Below are 12163 nucleotides of genomic sequence, written 5' to 3'. Positions count from 1 at the left end.
CACTACAGAAAAAAAAAAAAACAACACAAACTTTAATTGTTCTTGGTTGTCAGGTGTTATTATTTGAGACTGCACATACCCATACTGATAAAGTAAATATAGAATTACATTAATGCCATTGGGAACCAAGATTTTCAGTATTAAAAAAAAAAGAGACACAAAAGTAAAATTCAAGTCAAAAGCCTAGTGGTCCTGAATTTGAATTGGAAACATCAGTATAAAATCATGATTATTTCATATATATATATATATATCTTGGCTGGGCACGATGGCTTACACTTGAATCCCAGTACTTTAGAGCTCAAGGTGGGCTCACTTGAGCTCAGGAGTTCAAGACCAGCCTGGGCAACATGGTGAGACCCTGTCTCTACACAATATAAAAAAATTAGCTGGCCATGGTGGTGCACACCTGCAGTCCCAGCTCCTAGGGAGGCTGAGGTAGGAGGATCATCTGAGCCTGGGAAATGGGGGCTATAGTGAGCCATCATCGTGCCAGTGCACTCCAGCCTGGGCGATAGAATCAGACTGTGTCTCAAAACAAGAACAAAAACATGTGTGTGTCTGTGTGTGTGAGTGTGTGTGTATGTGTGTGTGTGTATCTTAACTTTCTCCCCTGGAAAGACCTAGAAGCAAAGACCAGCCCAGTAGTAATTATTCTGAAAACTGGCAAAGGGAAAGAACCAAGGATTTCTCCTGCCTTTCTTACACAGACTAAATTTCAATGTCAACAAATAGTTGAGGAGGAATAGTTCTTTATAGAACAATTTCCAGCAGTAAATAAAAAAGGAACCATATCATGTTAATACCCCTGTCTTGTAACTCCTGAGGAATTACTACATCAAGCTGTTGGGGGACTTTGTAATGTTTGGGCAGCTTTAACAAAATACCTGCGCTTGGGTAACTTATAAATAGCAAACACTGACACAGCGTGGAGGCTCATGCCTGTAATCTTAGTACTCTCCGAGGCTGGAGCAGGTGGATGGCTTGAGCCTACGAACTTGAGACCAGCCTAGGCAACATGGTGAAACCCCATCTCTACAAAAAATACAAAACTTATCCAGGCATAGTGGCAGGTACCTGTAGTCCCAGCTACTTGGGAAGCTGAGATGGGAGGATGACTTGAACCCGGGAGGTCGAAGCTGTAGTGCGCCATGACTGCACCACTGCACTCCAGCATGCGTGGCAAAGTGAGACCCTGTCTCAAAAACAACAACAACAACAACAACAAACAACAACAAAACCAACAAAACCAACCAACCAATGAAACAAACCCAGACATTGATTTCTTACCGTTCTGGCTGCTGGGAAGTCCACGGTCAAGGCATTCGGTGTCTGATGAGGGCCCTGTAGCTGAGTCCTCACATGGCAGAACAGTGGAAGGGCCAAAAAAGGCCTGGGTGCTCCCTTTAACCTCTTCCATCGGGGTGCTAATTCCATTCAGGGCAGCCTGGTAGGGGCAGGGCTCCATCTCATCACCCAATCACCTCTCAAAGGCCCCGCTTCCTAGTACCCTCACATTGGAGGTGAAGTTTCAGCAGATGAATTTCAGGGGGCACATTCAGACCTCAGCACTGAGGAGGAGACCTTTGAGCTGTGGTCTGAGCGCTGAGCACGAGGTTGGCAGTAGATTGTCCTGGTCCTGTTAGACCTTATTAAGGATGTAGACACTTTTCCTGAGAAAGGGAAGCCAAAGAAGGATGTTAATGTCAGCTCTGCATTTTGTAAAGATGGATGATGAGCTGTGCCCTCTCATGACAGGACCCTAAAGGAAATTAATGGAAGGAGGTGCCACAGAGTGCTCAGGAGAGCATGGGGTTCCTGAATCTAAGCTAGGTGAGCCACAGTGAGTATGATCACATCTTTCTATATGATTTTGTAAAATAGAGACAGGGTCTCACTATGTTGCCCAGGCCGTCTCGAACTCCTGGGCTCAAGTGATCCTCCCACCTCGGCCTCCCAAAGTGCTGGGATAACAGGTGTGAGTCACTGCACCTGGCCCTTCATGTCTTTCCATTATCCAGTGGCAATATGTGGATAAATGGGTTCTTAAATCTCTCCCCTATTAAAATTATGGGAGTGCTCAAGCCAGAGAGAATGCAAATGCGAAACGCTGGAGCCATCAGATTTTTATCTGAGACACAGTGCTACCCGTGACCAATTCTACGTACTCTGCCAAGAACAGGGACAGAACCTCTCCTTCCATCTGTGGTTGCATCACCCCGGGCTGGCTTTCAATCAGACTGCAGCTTGCAGCACACCACATATCTGTCTAGGTCTGGCCCTGTTTTCCATCACGTAGATCATGGCTGATGAGACAGTAAACACGTACGTGTTCAGTCTGGCCTGAAGTTACTATCAATCGTTTTCTGTGGCTGATCCCCAACCTGAAGCAGCCTTGGGAAACCTAAGAACTGTCCTACTGAGAGGCAGCCTAGCCTCTGGGCTCTGGCACCAGTCTGCTTGGTCTTAAATCTGGCTCAACCACTTACCAGCTGTGTGACCTCAGGCAATTTGCCTAAACTCTCTGTGCTTCGGTTTTCTCATCTTTAAATGGAGCCCAATGACAACAGTCATCTCATAGGGCTGGCTGTCATAAAGCTTGTATGGATTGATATTTGTCAGGCACTTAAGACAGTGCCCCATCTTTAATGAGCACTATACTAGAATCTTGTGACTGTAAGTAAATATGCAAATCTTTTCACTTCTTGGTGATCTGGGTCCTCATCGGTAAAGCAGAGCTTAGAAATTTCTATCTTCCTGCCAGGTGCAGTGGCTGCAATCTCTGTGGGGAGGCGAGTGGGCGCTCAGCGAAGCCCACCCCATGTCTGCCACTGCCAGAAAGAAATAGCATCACTGGGCCGGGTGCAGGGGTGCAGTAGCTCATGCCTGTAATCCCAGCACTTTGGGAGGCCGAGGTGGGTGAATCACTTGGGGTCAGGAGTTCGAGACCAGCCTGGCCAACATGGTGAAACCCTGTCTCTACTAAAAACACAAAAATTAGCTGGGTGTGGTGGCAGGCACCTGTACTCCCAGCTACTTGGGAGGCTGAGGCAGGATAATCACTTGAACCCAGGAGGTGGAGGTTGCAGCGAGCTGAGATCATGCCACTATGCTCTAGCCTGGGCAACAAGAGTGAAACTCCATCTCAAAAAAAGAAAAGAAATACCGTCGCTGGCTGTGTGTGCTGCTTCGTGAAAAGTCCTGACCCCGCCATGATTCCCCATGAGATGGGACCTCGAGGTGGCCAAACAGCTAAGAGGAAGGGGAGGGAAGCCAGTGAGGACTCTGCTGGTTTATTTGGGTATGGTGGCCCCAGTCCCTTCTCACTTTGGCACACAATCTGTCTTGCCTCGGTGGCTTGGAGCAGCATGCCTTTACTAACTCCCAGTTTCTGTGGGCCAGGGATCTGGGAGCATCGTAGCTGGCTTAGCTGGGCAGGCCGGGTTCAGGGTCTCTCCCAGGCAGGACGCAGGCAGCTGCCATCCCCTGAAGGTCTGGCCAGGGCCGGGGCTCCGCTTCCCAGCTGGCGCTCAGGGCTGGTGACAGTGCGTAGGGCCCTGCCCTCGCCCAGGCCTCTTCCAGAGCCAGTGGTCTGAGTCAGGAGAGCTGGGGGACAGTCACAGGGCCTCTTAGAACATGGGCTTCAAAGTGACAGAGCATCACTGCTGCTGTGTGGCTGTTGTCACACAGGCCAGCTCTGGCACGGTGTGGCTATCAGGAGGCGGGACCATCTGGGCCTCTTGGAGGTTGCCAGCCCCACGGAGAGATACGGGGTCCACATCTCCCAAGAGCTCAGGGGAGTCGTGGGAACCTTACCTTTATGAAGCATTGCCCATAGGGTGCCTGCCAGCCTCTTGCGGGAAGGGAAGGTTCCTTTTTTGTGCTGCCTCCAATTCCTCTCTCGGCCCTCTTTCAGTGCTCTTCTCTCTCCAGAAAGAAAGCCAGTTCTCTCTCTCTCTCTCTGCCCATCTCTCTCTTATTCTTAATCTCTCTTTCTTCCCTCCATTTTCTTTTTTTCCTCTTCCTCTCTTATTTTTGAGAGAGGCCATGAAGATTTTTATTTTCAAAATGATCAGGCCAAGCGCGGTGGCTCAGGCCTGTAATCCCAACACTTTGGGAGGCCAAGGCAGGCGGATCACCTGAGGTCAGGAGTTTGAGACCAGCCTGATCAACATGGTGAAACCCCCGTCCCTACTAAAAATACAAAACAATTAGCCAGGAGTGCTGGTGCGCACCTGTAATCCCAGCTACTCAGGAGGCTGAGGCAGGATAATTGCCTGAACCTGGGAGATTGAAGTTGCAGTGAGCCGAGATTGCGTCACTACACTCCAGCCTGAATGACAGAGCAAGACTCCATCTCAAAAAAAAAAAAAAGATCAAAAGGAAGAAGTCCAACAGAATACACAAATAATAAAGCAGGAATTCACTTTCCTTAGTTAAGTATTTAACTAGTTAATTTTTTATTTTATTTAATTTATTTTTGAGATGGAGTCTCGCTCTATCACCCAGGCTGGAATGCAGGGGCTTGATCTTGACTCACTGCAGCCTCCGCCTCCCAGGTTCAAGCAATTCTCCTGTCTCAGCCTCCCAAGCAGCTGGGATTACAGGTGCACATCACTACCCTTGGCTAATTTTTTGTATTTTTTGAGTAGACGCTCAGTTTCATCATGTTGGCCAGGCTGGTCTCGAACTCCTGAACTCAAGCAATCCTCCTGCCTTGGCCTCCCAAAGTGCTGGGATTACAGGTGTGAGCCACTGCGCCCAGCCTAAGCATTTAATTTAAAGGCACAGGGGCTCATCTGTTGGGGTATAGTGTCACACAGAAAGTCTCACTTCCCCCGTAGAGACTTCATCACAGCCCCAGGAAAAAGATGACTTAGAAAGCTGCAAAGTTCCTTAAAATCCAGACGCTTAGGAAACTGAGAATAGTCTTACGCTCTCCTAAGGTGAGACTAATAGCTGTCGTCCTAAGGCACTATGTGAGCAGGTCCCCCAGATGAAACCCATTCGTGTCACCCTGGAGTTCATCAGAAATGCAGTCCCTGCCCCCATTCCTGTGGAGCCAGAAACTCTGGGGGTGGCACCGACAAGCTAAGTTTTAAGGTGACACAGACACCGGCTCCAGCTGGAGAAGCACAGATCTAAGAAAAGCAGGGGCAGAAAAGGTCCGGATCCTCTGCCACTGGGCCTGATGGGATCGCAAAGGCAGCAGGTGGACAGGGGACATAATGGAGGCGGCGTGGCCCCATCTTGGCTTATATTTTCTAGGTACCAGCAGATTGATATATAGGCCTGGCACCCCCAATTTTCCCACTGTCTACCCCAGTCAGGCCCTGACACACTAATTGAGACTTGGCCAGTTCAAAGGTGTCCCCTTCCACAGAAATGACCAAGATTCACTTTAGGGAATCCAAGAGAGAGCAGACCGGAGACGGGGTTGAGAGCAACTCAGGGAGCTTTGTCCTTTGAATCTTGTAAAAAACAAACCAAAAAAACCTGCTCATTGCCTTACCACATTTTGAAGCCAACAAACTTTTCAACCCAAGCAGCCCTGGCCGAATGCTCGAGCTGCCAGCAGGGGTCACTAGCAAGCTGGAGGAATGCCCCACGCCTTCTCTCACAGCACGTGGGTTTAGACGCCCCCTCTACAAGCCTGAAACAAAATGTCTAGGTAATAGAGTCTTCCCACGCACAACAGCTTTGGATTTTTTTTTTGACTATCATATAAAGAAGAAATAACAGCCATTTGTTATAAACCATTATGCATGCTCGGACATGGTGGGTTGTTTATAATGCCTAAACATAGAATCACTGTGACTGTTTATTCAGTGGCTCAGATACCACTATTAGCATCATTGCTGCTGACAGGATTAGTCTGCAATGTTACAGGAAAAAAAAATCTTGAAAAAGCTCAGAACAAAACTAATTACGGACCCAATCTTTCCTCAGTTTATCTAGCAAATATCTTTGTATTGCTGGCAGAGTCTAGGTCTCAGATCATTATATCCAGGTTTTATTTTTATTATTTATTTATTGAGACAGATTTTCTTGTTGCCCAGGCTGGAGTGCAGTGGCGCAATCTCGGCTCACTACAACCTCCACCTCCCGGGTTCAAGCAATTCTCCTGCCACAGCCTCCGGAGTGGCTGGGACTACAAGCATGCACCACCACGCCCGGCTGATTTTATATTTTTTTAGCAGAGATGGGGTTTCTCCATGTTGGTCAGGCTGGTCTCGAACTCCTGACCTCAGGTGATTAGCCTGCCTTGGCCTCTCAAAGTGCTGGGATTACAAGCGTGAATGAGCCACCGCACCCAGCCTTATATCCAGGTTTTAAACAAAGACTTTTCACCTCCCTAGATGTCCAGGGGGACAATGGAAAGTCATGTGAGAAACAGGAAAACTTTTCACTGTACAGGATGCCTGCCCTCTCTGGCCCTGCCCCCAATCACTGTGACCACAGACCCCACCATCAGCCAAAGAAATGTGAAAATAAAGAAACCATCTATTTGTTCAACAATAAGGGATTGGTTGAATGAATTATAGCTACAGTGGAATATTAGGAGTTAACATCAGATTGTTAAAAATATCGGACCACCTATTTTATAACATTAGGTACCTTCTGATATCAATTCTATAATTTTTAAAAATATGTAACTGTAGGAAAAGGCTAGAAGGTGACATATTGACTTATTAACGGGTTATGTGGACTATATGATTATAGAATATTTTCGCTTTAAATTTTTTTGTCTTTGAGATACTCACTCTGTCGCCCAGGCTGTAGTGCAATGGCATGATCTTGGCTCACTGCAACCTCCTCCTCCTGGATTCAAGCCATTCTCCTGTCTCAGCCTCTTCAGTAGCTGGGATTACAGACGTGCACTACCATGCCTGACTAATTTTTTTGTATGTTTAGTAGAGATGAGGTTTCACCATGTTGGCAAGGCTGGTCTCAAACTCCTGACCTCAGGTAATCCACCCACCTCAGCACGAACCAATGTGCCCAGCCTCATTTTAACATTTTGATTTATCTTTAGTTTACAAAATTTCTACAATGAACGTTTCTCTTTTAAAATGAGAAGAACAGGCCAGGCACAGTGGCTCATGCCTGTAATCCCAGCATTTTGGGAGGCTGAGGTGGGTGGATCGCCTGAAGTCGGGAGTTCGAGACCAACCCTACCAACATGGAGAAACCCCATCTCCACTAAAAATACAAAAATTGGCCAGGCATGCTAGTGCATGCTTGTAGTCCCAGCTACTCAGGAGGCTGAGGCAGGAGAATCACTTGAACCTGGGAAGCAGACATTGCGGTGAGCCAAGATCACACCATTGCACTCCAGCCCGGGCAACAAGAGTGAGACTCCATTTCAAAAAAAAAAAAAAAGAGAGAGAGAGAGAGAGAGAATAGTTTGGGCACGGTGGGTCACGCCTGTAATCCCAGCACTTTGGGAGGCTGTGGTGGGAGGATCACTTGAAGCCAGCAGTTTGAGACCAGCCAGGGCAACATAGTGACATCTCATCTCTACCAAAAAAAAAAAAAAAAAAAAAAAAAAAAAGTATATATATGTATATATGTGTGTGTGTGTGTGTGTGTACATATGTATGAATTAGCTGGGCATGGTGGCACACGTCTGTAGTCCCAGCTACCCAGGAGGCTAAAGTGAGAAGATCCCTTGAGCCCAGGAATTCGAGGCTGCAGTGAGCCATGATCATGCCACTGCACTCTAACCCAGGTGACAAAATGAGACCTTGTCTCTAAAAAAATAACAATTTTAAAATGAGAAGAATGCTAGTTATGAGATGATGAGAAAAAGCTTTATGGAAAGAATCCTATCACAACTATTTGGTAAAGACAGTGAATGCTGCCTACTTTGCATTTGATAAATCTCAATTTTAATTCTTTATAATTGGCAAAATTGATCGGCAGTTAAGATAGTTATGCAGACAGCTGGCAAAGTCTAGCCATTTTTTTCTGAGCAGGGAACTTGACACAGAAGAAAGCTCTGAGCTGTGGCAATGGTGATGGGTGCAAGTGCCACTGAGGTCCCCGCCCCATCTGCACGCTCCATTGGACATGATCGGCCTCTGGTTCAGCTGCTTGTTTAAGTCACATGCCCTCCTTTCTTCAGCAGCAGTTGCCGATGTCCCCAGAAAGATGGCAATTACTCATCAAATCTGCCAAGTGCCCAACTGATTCATTCCCAAAGTGCACCTGGAAGACAGAAATTCTCCTCCCCTCTGCTCCCCTCCCCTCTCCTTTTCTTTGACAGAGTCTTGCTCTGTTGCCCAGGCTGGAATGCAGTGGCGGGATCTCAGCTCACTGCAACCTCTGCCTCCGGGGTTCAGGCAATTCTTCTGCCTCAGCCTCCCAAGCAGCTGGGATTACAGGTGCACACCACCACGCCCAGCTAATTTTTGTGATTTTAGTAGAGACGGGGTTTTACCATGTTGGCCAGGCTGGTCTTGAACTCCTGACCTCAAGTGATTCACCCACCTCAGCCTCCCAAAGTGCTAGGATTACAGGCATGAGCCACTGCACCCCTGCACCCGGCCCAGCGATGCTATTTCTTTCTGGCAGTGGCAGACATGGGCTGTGCTGTGCTGAGCGCCCACTCGCCTCCCCACAGAGATTGCAGCCACTGCCGAAGCTAAGAGTACAGCATTTTGGCATCCCTGGGATTCATCTGTGGCACCTCTGTTGCGGGACTCTGCCCAAGATGACCTGTAGCAAGCTTTGCACCCTTTCTCACCCCGGGGCCCTCATCTGAGCCACAAGGATAAGTTAATTCATGACCTAGGACGGGTACTCCAGGACTTTAGGGCCTAATCCTCACCCAGGCTGAGACAGGGGAGGGGACAATTGGAACTGCAAGTAGGGCACGGTGACTTTCCGAGAGAAGGCAATCATGCCATGGTAGACCTGGAGGTGGCTTTAGCAATGGCCAGTCCAGGCCTCTTGCTCACAAATGAACAGACGAAGGCCCAGGGAGGTTAAGTCATTTGTCTGAGGTCACACAGCTAGTCAGTAACAGAGCTGAGACTAGAACTCAGGAGTCCTGATCTTTGGCCCAAATTCCTGTTGTATCAGACTTTTAATAAAGAGTGGGTGAATAAATACAAGAACAAAACTTCATGTTTTCTGGACTTATACTGTCTGCAATTTACTTTAACAGAAGGTGGCATCAATGGAGTTCCATCAAGTCTGAAAATCAGCTTTAATCTTCCACACTCAGTGGGCACCCAGTTAACTCGTGAGGAAGTTCATTTCAGGGATAGGCCATGGACAGTTGAAGGCCCATAAGCAGAGAACCTAGAGAAGCTGGAAATACCCTGTCTCAATTTGCACCAGCGAGCTTATTAGGAATAATTTTCAACTGGTGAAATGAGTAGGGTTCAAGATATGTGGTTAGCCAGGCTCACACCTGTAATCCTAGCACTTAGAGAGGCTGAGGTGGCAGACCAGCTGAGATCAGGAGTTTGAGACCAGCCTGGCCCACATGGTGAAACCCTGTCTCTACTTGAAATACAAAAATTAGCCAGGTGTGGTCACGGGCACCTGTAATCCCAGCTATTTGGAAGTCTGAGGCAGGAGAATCGCCTCAGCCAGAGAGATGGAGGTTGCAGTGAGCCGAGATTGCACCACTGCACTCCAGCCTGGGTGACAGAGTGAGACTTCGTCTTTAAAATAAAAAAGATATGCGGTTGGCTCAAAAGACTCTCAGGGCTGCCAGCCCTCGTGTGAATACAGTCTAACCGTCTGACAAGCCACCTGCTTGGGTCTGCCTGGGATCAACACTTCATGAAGAAGCTTGTCACAGTTCCCAGAAGGAGAGAACAGGCCGTTGCCAAGCGTGAGGGAACAGGATGTGTGGCACATTTTGTGCCTGCATAAATAAATGATCTGGACAGAATTCTGTCTATGGCTTCTTTTATTGCAGCATAATAGTGAGGTTGTAGAGAAAAAAAGAGACAAAGAGCTTCACCTGCTTTAATTGTGGGACACTACCCTATTTATCCAAGTGACATGATGTCCAAGGGCCTAGTCATTCATTCTTCCAACAGATATTTCAAGAGTGCCTATTCTAGGATGCAAGGCTATAAAAACCAGACAAAAATCCTACATTATTCAGTGGCTTAGATCAGGTTGTAAAAACTGGTTTCAAAAGCAACTGGAAGATTTAATCAAAAGGTATCCCAAGCTGCACACAGTGTCGCGTGCCTGTGGTCCCAGCTACTCAGGAGTCAGAAGGATCACTTGAGCCCAAGAGTTTGAGACCAGCCTGGGCAACACAGTAAGACCCCAACTCTTGGAAAAAAAAAAAAAAAAAAAAAAAAAAAAGGTATCCTGAATTCTTTGCAAAGACTCCAGAAAGCCAAGATTTCAAATTTCTACAGTTCTTCAAAGATGAAATAATTGTGAAATGGGGTGGGGGGGGCGGAGTCTCACTCTGTCACCCAGGCTGGAGTACAATGGCGTGATCTCTCACTGCAACCTCCACCTCCCAGGTTCAAGTGATTCTTCTGTCACAGCCTCCCAAAGTAGTTGGGATTACAGGCACCCACCACCACACCCGGCTAATTTTTTGTATTTTTAGTAGAAACAGGGTTTCACCACATTGCCTAGGCTGGCCTCAAACTCCTGACCTCAGGTGATCCACCTGCCTTGGCCTCTCAAAGTGCTAGGATTACAGGCATGAGCCACCATGCCTCGCCTGTGAAAATCATATAGGGAAAAACTCCATTTACAAGTGCAACTAAAATTTAAGGAGTGAGGACTTAGTAATTCTCAAAGTGCAGCCTCAGACAGGCAGCATCAACACAAATGGGGAAATCTGTTAGAAATGCGAGCTCCCAGACCCAAACCTCCTGAATAAGAAACTCTGGGAGTGGGGACCTGCAATCTTTGATTTAAAAAGCTCTCCAGGCTGGATACTCTGGCTCATGCCTGTAATCCCAGCATTGTGGGAGACCGTGGCAGGAGGACTGCTTGAGGTCAGGAGTTTGAGACCAGCCTGGACAACATGGTGAAACACCATTTCTACTAAAAGTACAAAGATTAGCTGGGCATGGTGGCGCACCTGTGATCCCGGCTACTTGGGAGGCTAAGGCAGGAGAATCTCTTGAGCCCAGGAGGTTGAGGCTGCAGTGAACTGTGATCACACCACTGCACTCCAGCCTGGGTGCTAGAGCAAGACCGTCTCAGAAATAAAATAAAATTTAAAGCTCTCCAGGTGTTTTGGATGCCAAGTTTGAGGACCATAGGTGTACTTTACAGCAAAGGACAATTCCGCCGGGCATTCATTCCAGCATGAGAAATAACGAGCACATGTTTTGCAGTTTCAGAAAAATTCCACCAGGTGGCGCACTAACCTGCGTACAGCCGTCCCCTTTATCCACGGTTTTACTTTCTGCAGTTTCAGTTATCCGTGGTCAATCTCCGCCAAAAATATTAAACAGAAAATTCTAGAAATAAACAATTCATGCTTAAAATTACACACTGTTCTGAGTAGTGTGTTGAAACCTCGCGCCATCCCGTCCTCTTCTGCCCGGGATGTGAATCATCACTTTGTCCAGTGTATCCACACTGAATGTGCTACACCCATTCTTCACTTAGTAGCCATGTTGGTGATTAGATGGGAAAAGCCAGTATACAGAGAGCTTAGTACTATTCAAAGTTTCAGACATTCACTGGGGGACTTGGAACATACACCCTGAAGATAAGGGTTGGCTGTGACCACTACAGTGGGAAAAACATATCTGTCCTGCAATTACACAACAATTCCACCTGGTGGCACTCTAACTTGAGTAACGGAAAACAGATGCACTTGCAGGCAAATTCTATCAGGAGGCTATGTAATTAGAGTAACAAGAAAAACATATCTGTGTGCAATTGCAAGAAAATATTACTAGGTGGTACTCTAACCTCATTAATAAGAAAAACACTGCTGCACTCCAGCCTGGACAACAGCTCCAGACTGTCTCAAAAAGAAAGAAAAAAAAGAAAAAAACTCTCACTGGATGCCGTGGCTCATGCTTGTAATCGCAGCACTTTGGGGGGCCAAGGTAGGTGGATCTCTTGAGGCCAGGAGTTGAAGACCAGCGTGGCCAACATGGCGAAACCCCATCTCTAATAAAAAAGGGCAAAAAAAATTAGGCGTGCTGGT

General features: G+C 47.3%; 1 long non-coding RNA gene across 2 annotated transcripts in view; it reads right to left on the bottom strand.

Moving 5' to 3' along the window:
* Window positions 1–342: 342 nt before the first annotated feature.
* LOC141582816 (uncharacterized) overlaps window positions 343–12163 on the bottom strand; it is a 118096-nt gene continuing 106275 nt past the window's right edge. The window contains exons 4-6 of one of the 2 annotated variants that reach the window (XR_012515723.1): window positions 11370–11462; window positions 1565–1673; window positions 343–1447 (exon numbers count right to left, since the gene is read on the bottom strand). This is a non-coding gene — a long non-coding RNA (uncharacterized LOC141582816). Of the gene's footprint in view, window positions 1674–11369; window positions 11463–12163 lie in introns of both variants that reach the window. The other variant, XR_012515722.1, reaches the window with a different exon arrangement.

This window comes from Saimiri boliviensis, chromosome X (genome assembly GCF_048565385.1).
Source record: "Saimiri boliviensis isolate mSaiBol1 chromosome X, mSaiBol1.pri, whole genome shotgun sequence".
Lineage (NCBI taxonomy): Eukaryota > Metazoa > Chordata > Mammalia > Primates > Cebidae > Saimiri > Saimiri boliviensis.
Note: the sequence above shows the minus strand (reverse complement) of the source record. Positions and strands in the feature narration are given on the sequence as shown.